Here is an 11,073-nt window from a genome sequence, read left to right on the forward strand (position 1 = left end):
ATCCATGTGTGGACTGCTTTGTTGGGCAGGCTTCTTCAATGTGTGAACTGAACAGATTCCTCGGACGGCCCTGCATGAAATAGAGGGGAAGAAAGGCGACACTTGTATCATGAATTGTCATGAAACGAAATCCATGTGACAAGTAGGCTTGAAGACGAAAATTGTGTTAGTGCATGTGACATCCGAGAAAATCCCGGAAAGAGAGCACATCCCTCTCATCAGCCTGAGACTTCCAGACTGAGAGAAACCTTCTAGCCGCTCCAGGATGCTGCTTTGTGCTGTGACCCCAAGTTCATGTACTTCAGCCAATTTTCACAAACCACACAATTTTCATCAAGTTTGGATGGTAGTCTAAGCCGATACTGGGATTAGGAGAGAAGGACCCTAACCGCGGATGACCTAGTACTATACTACTTTAGTACCGGAAGGCTGCCGGCGTTGGCTCCGACGGTCTGACTCTCTCTAGTGGGGCGCATTGTTGGCCTTTACTGAGACAACCTCTTATGTAGACACCTTGACTTGCCTCTGCCTCTCCTCGCGCTTGTGCGCTTGTGCTTTATAGTGTGGCTTTTTCCATGTCAGTCGCGCGGCGCTACTACAATAACCTCCTCCATGGTCCCGAGGACCGGCGTCCGCCATGACATGTTCTTACCAAAATAAATAACAAAGCATGAGACACGGCACCTTTGCAAGTTTTGCTCACATAATGGCCTGTTTTTTGCTGTTGTTGCTTCTCGTCGTTAGAACAGTGATCTTACCTCCCGTCAAAAAACCTTTCATCACAGCACCTTTTCAGGCTCCGCACTTATGCTTGATGCACTCTTGCTTGTCACTCGCTCACGCACCACCACAGAAAGTCTTCGCTGCCCTCGCCTTGCCTTCTTTTTGTCATTAAACTTCCAATGATTCCCAGTGCTATCCACCTAATTGCCACAAGTCCATTATCCCTTCACCTCCGCGAACGGGGCCATCTCTAATATCTTTCCCGAACAAACAAATATGACATGACGCGTAGTCTCTTAATTGATGCTTGATGGTCGTGTGTGTGCGTGTATTACGATTAAGGGGAAATCGTCTTTCTTATTTACCGTAGGGGTCACGGCCGACTAGATGCGTAAGGCAGCGCAGTGAGCTCGTCAGAGTTAGCAGTGACATTGTGAAGAGAAAGGCATTAGAGTCGATCGAGAAACCTATCCAGCGGGGGAATTTCGGGCGAAAGACCCTTGCGCTTACGGACACCAAGCATAACCTCGTTCGACTTGGTGCCTGCCTCGAGCGGATCTCCCCCCATCATCTGCCAGTGGTCGAACACGCACTGCGGGAAGGCCTTGCCCCCTGTGCCGGCTCGAAGATCAGCAGTGAAGCCGAACGATTCCATCACAGGCAGATACGCCTTCAGTGTCATCATAGGCGTGCCAGGCCGCTGCTCCTCGGAAAAGACATGACCACGACGACGTGTCAGTACGCCATAGCAACCTCCCATGGCGTCCTGCGGACAGGAAATCTCGCAGAGATAAACAGGCTCCAACACTCCAGGAGACGCCGTCAAGATACAAGCATGCACGACACGGCGGGCCGTTGGCTGAATCTGGCCCATGCCACGGTGGATGGCGTCGGCGTGGAGGACCACGTCCAGCAGCTTGACGCAGACGCCACGGACCTGCTCGTCCGCCATGGGACCCTGCCCGCACGCCTGCTGAAACCCTCCTACTACCGACTCCTTGATCTCGTTCAAGTAATTCACACCCTTGGTGGCGTCGAGAACGATGTTGGGCCCGGTCCCGTCGGGGGCGAAGGCCCAGATCTTACGGGCCTCCGTGACGTCCCATCCGTGAGTATCCGCCAGATACCGCGCCCGCAGTTTGAAATCGTCGCGCGCGTTGACTTTGCCGTCCTCGATCTCGTCGGGAAGGCCGTCGGCGAGGGGCTCGGCCGTGGCGTAAAGGCGGTTGTGCTTGTTGGGTGACTTGGACAGGCAAGTCTGGCTCGAGACGCCGGTGACCGTCTCGCGGTACGAGACGACCGGGTCAGAGATCTTCACCTCCGTCCCCATGAAATCCTCTTGAAGGTCCTTCAAACAAATCTCCAAATGGAGTTCCCCTGCTCCGGCAATGATGTGCTCGCCGGACTCCTCTGTGTAGCAGAGGACCATGGGGTCCGATTTGGCCAGGCGTTTCATGCCCTCAACCAGCTTGGGGAGGTCCGAGCTGTTCTTGGGCTCCACGGCCACGCGCACCACAGGAGATACCGAGAACTTCATGGTCTTGATACAGTGCGCGTTCTCTGCGGTGGTGATGGTCCCCGACTTGAGCAAGTACTGGTCCACGCCCACCAGACCGCACGTGTTTCCGGCAGGCACGTCCTGCACCTGCTCGACGTAGCGCCCCATCATGACGATAGTGCGCTGGATGTTCTTCACCCACAGGTCAGTTTTTTTTCCGGGAACGTAGTTGGGGCCCAGAATGCGGCACTTCTGGCCCGTTGCAATGCGCCCCGCGAAGACGCGCCCGAAGGCGTAGAAGCGGCCCTTGTCCGAGGTGGGCACCATCTTGGACACGTACATGCAGAGAGGCGCGTCCGGGCCCGTGTCGCAGGTGCGGATGGCGTTGGCCGTCTCGTCGTCCAGGGGCCCGTCATACAGGTTGTCCACGCGGTACTTCTGGGCGGCGACAGGGGAGGGCAGATGAACGACAATCATCTCCAGAATGGCGTCGGCGGCCGGGATCCACTTCTGCATAATGCGCTTGAGAAGGGGTTTTCCCTTCAGCTCCTTGTCATCACCTTTCAGGGTGACGCCGATCACCTTCAGCATCTTCTCGATCTTGGCCGTCTTGTCCTCCATCACGGCCTCGAAGACCTTGCAGATGGGGTCCATAATGAACTGACAGAAGGCGCGCTTCAGGGTGCCGTTCTCACTCTGAGTCTTCCACTTCTTCGCCTCCTGGTCGTAAAACCAGTCGCCCCAGAGCTTCTGCATGAAGGAACTCTCATCAGTGTTGAACTTGGCGGCGTAGGTGCGCGCGAACTTCTTCAGGGTGAAGCCCCACTGGTGCAAGCCCGACCCGAAAGCGACAGTGCCCTTCTCGGGATAGACCTGCACGTCACCCATCAGTGCGTCATTGTAAGTGGCGATAATCACGTTCACCGACTCAATTGCGCGAGAGAAAGATTGATACATCTCCTCGGGGGGAAGCTGAAGTTCAAGGAGGGCTCGGTCCACTTTGTTCACCATAAGCACGGGGCGCACGCGCTCTGAGATAGCCTGGCGAAGCACAGTCTCGGTTTGCACGCAGACACCTTCGATGCAATCAACCACAACCAAGGCTCCATCCGTCACACGGAGCGCGGCCGTCACCTCGGAAGAGAAGTCCACGTGTCCCGGGGAGTCGATGAGGTTGATCAGAAAGCATTTGTCGTTAATTTCCACGTTCGCCGCCGCGGCGGTGGTAATAGCTGAAGAATTGGCAGAGCTGGCCCCTGCATCGGCCTTCTCACCGGTAAGCTGCGCCTCGGCCGCAGCCTGGGCGAGCTTCTCCCCCGCGTCCATGTCGTACTCGAAGAACATGGAAATTCCGGTTGACTTGATTGTGATGCAGCGCTCCTGCTCATCAGCGCGGGTGTCAGTGAAGCGAGCATCTCCAGCATTCTTCGCCGCGATAATGCCAGCCTTGGAAACGAGGGAGTCCGTAAGAGTGGATTTTCCGTGGTCCACGTGCGCGATCACCGACATGTTTCGAATGTTGTGCTTCAGGTCCATCATGGCCCTCAGCTGGTCGACCGTGAAATTAACCATCTTTCCTAAAACTGCTCACCAATGGTAGGAGGAGACAATTGAAGGGGAAAGCCGGTGCACTCCCTGTAATCTTCATACAAAATACGAGCGTAAGGTGGGCAGAAGAAAGTGGTGCTGATAGGGTGAAGCTTCAGGCAATTGTATGTACGCAAAAGGACCCCACTACATTTGAAGCCACACCATTTATAAACAGCTTTCCTTATTGAAACAAACTATCAGGAGAACTTGTAGATTTGATATTCCCGTACGACATTGGCAAGAGACGCCATCGCCTTTCTGAAGGTGCGTATGGGAGGCGGATTCCCTTGACATTCCTTGAGATGAGCAAGGGCCTCCTCTTTTGGCAATCAGGGCATGTACTCTTTCTTCGGTAGGCTCACAGCCTCACCTCAATTAAGCAACCCATCAAAGGGCTCACGGGTATGTGGAGGAGGAAAAGCAAGCACTGCTGGGGCGTGAAGCCCCCGCAAGGCGGGGATCAATGGTGACCGCAGGGGGCGGACACGGGTGGTCCTGGGGCTCGGGCAGTCGCCAACCGATCCGAGCCGTTGTTTGCAAGAGGGGTGGGAACAGTAACGAAACGAGTAAATTATCCAAAACACTTGCCACGCCGTCAATCAATATAATATAAGTGTACCAATTTGAACCTTGCTTAGTTCATGTCTGCATGAGAGTCATTTTTGACGAGGGCCCAGGCAGCGCGGACACAGCCAACAGTCTCTTCCACACATACGCCTTCAGTCTCTTTTGCTTGACTTCAGATACACAACAATGCCGAGGCACATCGTGAACAAACTATCGCCTTAAATACCACGCATAGCTCATCAGAATTGAGAGAAGGCGCATCGCATCGGACAACCTCAAAATAAACCACCGATGTGGTCCTTTATCGAACGTAGAAAACCTCACTTCGTACTTTGCGACCACCACCTCCTTCCCGAACTTAGTGGAGACTCGAGAGCTTGGGAACCTTGCTGACGTCCCCCAGCGATGCAATAGTGAGGCCTCCTTTCCAGATCTTCGCATGCAAAGATTTGACGTCTGACTCGGAGACCCCACCCAACGTCAGGCTGGCCCTCCCGTCCGCCAACCCCTCAAAAACAGATCCGTCGAGCTTGGTCAGCGCCGCTACTTGGGCCGCTTTCTTGGCTGTGGCAAAGTCTTTCCCGGTGCCTTTCACAACTTGAAACAAGGCGTCTACGTAAGACCCCACCGCGGTGGGAGAGGCCGCGCCCGTCACCCCAACCAAGCCTGGCAAGGTAAAAACAGCCGCGCCGGCAGGCAATGCTGATTGCCATGCCGCCGCTAGCACCTCCAAGACCCCAGCATCCTTCCTGTCTGGCGCACAGAGAGCTAAACCCACAAATGTAGAATCCGAGGTAGCCTTCAGACGCGCCTCTCCCCCGATATAGGGCGACGCCGGCGCCGCTTTGCTGCTGCCGGGAGCCAAACCGTCCGCGAGTCTTGTCGCCCAGGACGCGAGCTGCGCATGGGCGACCCCAGTCCCGAAGACAGTGATGAAGTTGGCCCCGTACGTTTTTGCCCGGTACGCGGCGAGGGACCCCGCTGTCAGCTGGGAGCCGAGGTGGTAGAGGGGATGGCCAAGAGGGGTGTTCTCTCCGTAGGCGGCCTCGTACAGGGCCTCCCCGAGCTGGAGGCGTGCATCCGCGGCAAACGTCTCCATGTCTGCAGCAGCTGCAGTTTGAAGTTCTGAAACGAGGTAAGGCGTGATCTTGGGCGAGAGAGCCGTCTCGAAAGCGGCCTCTAGGGCCGACTCGGCGTACTCGGGCAAGGCAGTTACCTTGTACAACAGAGATTCACGTCCTGCCAGCGCCGAGGGCGCGGCCCCCACGCTTTCAAGATCTCGAAGTAGGCGTAAGGCCGAGCGCTTGCTGGTACCCTTGAACGCTAAATGCTGAAGAAGTAAGGCGGAGCCTTCCTCACCGGGAACCTCGAAGAGGCTACCTGCAGCCACTGATAGCCCCACGGATGTCGTCTTGCCTGCTAATGTGGACACCACTTTTACTCCATTAGACAGCGTGCTCGTTTCAACATTGAAAGGGCTCGCGACACTGGGATTCAAAGCGGGAAGATCAGGGTATTCCTCGTCCAAATCCACGAGTCTGTTGGCGCTCGAGGCCAAACCCCGGCCGTGACCACGGCCAGAGGCTCCGGCCGCGGGAACGAGCAGCTTGTGAAGCTTTGTGGCCCGAGTCAGTCGCCACATCATAACCGCGTCTGTTGAAAAGTGCAAAAAATTTAGAAAATGTGACCATGCGAAGAGATTACAATCATTGTGGGATTCCCCACGAGAATCCGCCAGCCCGGGCATCACCGTGTCGCTCTTCGTCTTTCGAGACCTCGTCCAGGTGGATCTTACGCCCGCCGCCCGCCGTCGAAGCCTGTCTTTCACGAGGTCTTGGAAGCTACGACCCCCCTCTACCCCGAACTCCAGGACTCGAAGGACAATGAAACGTGATTTGCACCGAGGGCAGACAAGCTCCTCGTCAAGAGGTAATGCTGCCTGCTGCGTTATCGAGGTGGCAGGGCAGGGACCGGAAGACGCTCGCCAAGCGGGAGCAATATTGAGGCTGCTTTGCGGTCTTTTTGGGTCCCAGTGGAAACTGGTCCATCGTCTATAAGCGTGCCAACCTTTCACGTACATTTCGGGTCGGTCAATGTCACTGACTCTTGTCCTGTACCGCACCGTCGCGGATGCAACAGACCACCTTTGACCACCTTTCCCTAGTGATGCACCATCACAAATAGGTGGGACTTCACTTTTACTGATTTCTGCCGCGCACAAATGCTCTGGTCCTTAATCACTCATATATTTCATACACGAACAGACTTGCCGCAGATGATATGTCTGTTTTGGGAGAGGCAGTGAGGGTGAACGATTATTTTTTTGTAGTGGGTATCGACACAGACTCGTTGCCCCCGTTGCCCTCCGAAGCCCAAGATGAGAAAGACGACCGAGATTGTCACCCACTTTGCCTCCGATACCAGTACGTGCACAAAAACTTATATTTCACATATCGGTTTTAAATGAAGTCGACTATTCCCCCTCATGTGCAATTGAAAGACGTCATTCGCCTTCCAGCCCTCTCATCCTTCTCACACTGTCGCCCCGTTTACCGTGATTACGCTCTTGAATTTCGAATTGATGCAAAATCACAAGTAGTCCAATTCACATGTGCATTCCCATTTACATTCACATAGACCATATTTGATTGACCGTTTTCCTGTAGAAGACAACCAAGAGACTAAAGTAGAAAATGGGGTCGCTGATTTCTGTTTTCCTACGGGCTTGCAGTTGGCCGAATGTATGCAGGCACCCAAGTTTTTTACATTCGTGCTAACAAACGGCGAGGTAAGAAAATCAAGCTTTTCGAACATTTTTTTGCGATGGGAAGATGTAGCTGAGCAAATGCGAGACTGCGTTGCCCATTCCTCCGCTTTACTTTCATCCCGCTGTAACTGTCATTCTGAACTTCTTTCTTTTTATATTGCGGGTCGGGTGCGGCAAAGGGCGATCGGAGCTATGGACATACGCTAGTCATCCATGAAGCCCTGCCGGAGAGTACCGAGGCCTTGCTGTCACGACGCATTGCGGAATGGGAGATCCGAAAAGAAGAGAATGGAGATGGGGAGGGGCGGCGCTTGTCAACGCTGAAACGCGAGGCCGGTCGTACTGGAGCCTTCTTCGCGGAGGTGAAAGATGCAGCGTGTGAAGAGGAGAAGGCGGCCATGCAGTCACCCACACCTGATCTGGCGACGAGGCCTCGTGGAGGGCGGGTATTCGCACCGAAATGCCTCTGTCTCCTCTCCAAATACCCCTTCGTCGAGGCCTCTCGGACATGGCTCTTGCAGCTGTATCGCCTCTCCTGCTCCCCGACACGCATACCCCTGGAACGCTACATCTGCAATTTCCTCCTTGAGGTGCCGACCCCAGTGCCGGGGAGGGTAGACGTCCAGTACAGCATGCTGGACCTGGTCCTCTACTACCCGTGCCCCTCCCCCCACCAACCCGTCCTCTGGTCAGGCGGACTCTCCCTTGAGGCGGTCTTCGAATGTTTGAGTCCTAAAAACCTCCTCCGGGTCTTCAACGCCGTCTTGCTCGAGCAGCAAGTCTTACTACACAGCACGCAACTCTCACTCCTGACTGCCGTGGCCGAATTCTTGACTGCCTGCATGTGGCCGCTTGCATATCCTCACGTCTTCATCCCTATCCTGCCTCGACAGTGCCTCTACCTCTGCGCCAACAGCCCTGTGCCATTCCTTTTAGGCTGCCATACAGATTCTTTTCGGGTTGTCGCAGATCAGCTCCCCGACACGGTCTCAGTTGTGGATCTTGATCTTAATCAGGTGTACCCTGCGTCTGGGGTTAGCCTTCCAAACCTTCCCGAGCGGCGCCAGGCAAAGCTTCTCCGGGCCATTCACGAGCATGCAAACCTCTTTGAGGCCCAACAGCGATATCTGCAGAAGCAAAAGCAGCTGTCTAAAGAGCAGAGGCGCGTGCCTCCCACCCCTTCACATTCTGCCTTGCCTCCTGCGGCCCCGCCCCCGCCCCTCGTCTTTTCGGTGACAAGCACTCCGTCTTCGACGACTGCAAGGACCGCCGCGGCGACCCGATTGCCGGCAAGCCCGCTAATCCTCTCGCAGTCGCGTCCTCCGTCATGTCTGGAGCCTGCCTCGCACCTTGGCGCCTCCACTACCTCGGAGTCAAGTCTTGAATCTCCATTAAGCCCTCTGCCGTCACCTTCGCCACATCGTTTCCTTCGGAACTTGGACGATCCGTTTTCCCAAGCCCGGCGTTCTTTACAAGTGGGGGCTGGAGAGGCCGGCGTCATGACGGAAGAGGACTGGGACGCGATACGAGATGCATTTTTGGGATTCTTTTTGGCGATATTGAGGGAATACAGAAAATTTTTGGTCTTTCCCTCCAAAGAAGATCCAAAGCCCAAACTGGAATTCAGACGCACGGATTTTGTAGCATCACATCCTTCCGAGTGGGCTCCTTTCCTGGAGGAATTTTCTCGAACCCAGGCTCTTCAGAGTTTCTTGGATGCACGGCTACAACCCGATCCTGAAGACGTTGGCGAGATTTCCCTTTTCGACGAATTGATTGAGGCTCGAAAGAGGGGGAAACCGCGCTTTTCAATGGGAGCTATTGGTGGCAATCGTCGTCAGGCTTCTTTTAGGAGGCCAGTCCACTTTCGACATCCGAAGGAGATAAAAACGCTTGTGGCGTTACAGCCGGACGTTTCAAGCCTCCCAGACGAGCCCTTTATATATGACGGCTTTCCAATGCTTCAAGAAAAGTGGTATACCCCACCTCGACCGGTGAATGACCTGGCGGGCCGCGGTCCTGAGGATGACGGAAGGGGTTGGGTTAGGCGGCGAGGGCGACGACGACGCGGTATCAAGAAACGCAACCACATCCTCCGCTTTAAAAGTGATCATATCCCATGGGACCCAGCCACGTCAGTCTTCTCAACTTTTCTCATGACCTTCTGCTTGACTATTGGCCGGGACCTGCAACAGCAGCATGACGTTAGCTTTGACGCTATTCAGAGACAAGCATCTGAGCACCTTGTGACGTCGAAAGACGCTACTTCCGATGGTGAAAGCGTCATCGGACCAGAGGGTACCAACGATCCGTCCGTGGACAGGCGATCGGTCACAGAAAGGGAGCATGGTAAACAGGAAGAGGGCGAGGAAGGTAAGGGTGAGCCTGCTATCGAGGAACTGGATAAGAGGCATTACGAGCTCGGAAGCGACAGCGAGCACAAAATATCGCACCAGTTCTCTGCAGCTGCGTCGTTCAGACTGCGCCCTCGGATGCGGTGCCTTAGTGAAGACAAAAGGGAGGAGAGGGTTCACGCAGCTATAGGAAAACTTACCATTGCATTTGACGTGCTAAAACGAATGCGTGCCCAGCGTACACCAGCCGACGAATGGATATATCGGTGCTTGATAGACGCGGCAAGTCGGCTTGGCGCTGTGGATTTGGCCCTCCAGGCTCTTACAGAGATGAATGAGGCAGGTTTCGCGGTGGATGCTTCAGTAGTGTCTACGCTGCTTTCCGGTGCTGCGTCATCTCAAGCTTCTCAAGCTCTATCGTTGCTGGACTGGAATAAAATTCGACAGAGAAATGATGGACGTAGTGGAAGCAGTGGTGGAAGTGGGACTGGTCACTATTCTGTCCATGGAAGTCAAAAACATGGCGCGAGACTGAGCAGCGGTACCCCCAAGGTATTCAAAGAGGCGTTGTCGGCTTTTCGGAAGATTGGCACGCCTGGTCAGTCAGGCTTTTGGAGCCTTTCAAACGGAGGCAATGGCGGAAGTGCCGATGGCCGGAACCAAACCGGGGTCGGTAGGGGTGGAGAAGTTGACAATGCCTGTGCGGGCAATGCGGGTGTAGGGAACCAAGGCAGTTGGGAGCGGCAAAGCACGAGAGGCACCCAGGTCATTGCCAACCCTGTCTCCTTGCCTTTCGAGCTCATCCTGGATGAATCGGCCAGACGCGATGCAGAGGCGCGCGCCTTTCAAAGCGATTCCAACTTTGGTAGCGGTGCTAAAGGAGGTGAAAGGGAAGGAGCGAATGAAGGAGAAGCTGTCTCCGACAGTAAATCTGACGCGACGGCTTACAACACACCCTCAATCAATTTTCAAGTGAAATACGGCGAGAGCCTTCTAAATGTACTTTTTCCCAACCTCGCTTTGGACGTGGACTCGGAGACTTGTCCCCAATGTAATTCAAGGCTCAGCGCTGCCGAAATCCAGTCTGGTTGGTTGCCTGACCCCAACAACTACACAACATCTTGTCCACTATGTGAGACAGCGCGCGAGGCTAAGATCAAAGAGCAACAGCGTGCTATCCAACAGCACCAACAGCAACAAGGTATGAACCACTTGTTGGACTTTAAAAGTCTTGATTTATCAGGAGTTGATCGTGATCGTCGATCCTCAGTAATATCTCGGCCTATACCACCTCCTCCCGTCCGACGCTTTGTTGCGCGTTTTTCCGTGCATTGCACCGCGTCCGACTGGATAGGTTCCACGGGGCCAGGCACCCCCCTTTGGTGCGAGTACCTTTCTCCTTGGGTTTTGCGCAAGGAAATCCAGACTATCCTGTTGAATGATGGTATTGATTCTATTCTTTCGGCAGCGTTCCGAAAATCCTCTGCTGCATCTAGCACCATATTTTGGAATTTGATATTGTGGTATCGAGATTTTGCCCTTCCAGTGGCATTTCTTCTTCAAAATTCAGTAGA

This window comes from Nannochloropsis gaditana (assembly GCF_000240725.1).
Source record: "Nannochloropsis gaditana CCMP526 unplaced genomic scaffold scaffold006, whole genome shotgun sequence".
In the NCBI taxonomy this organism is placed as follows: Eukaryota; class Eustigmatophyceae; order Eustigmatales; family Monodopsidaceae; genus Microchloropsis; species Microchloropsis gaditana.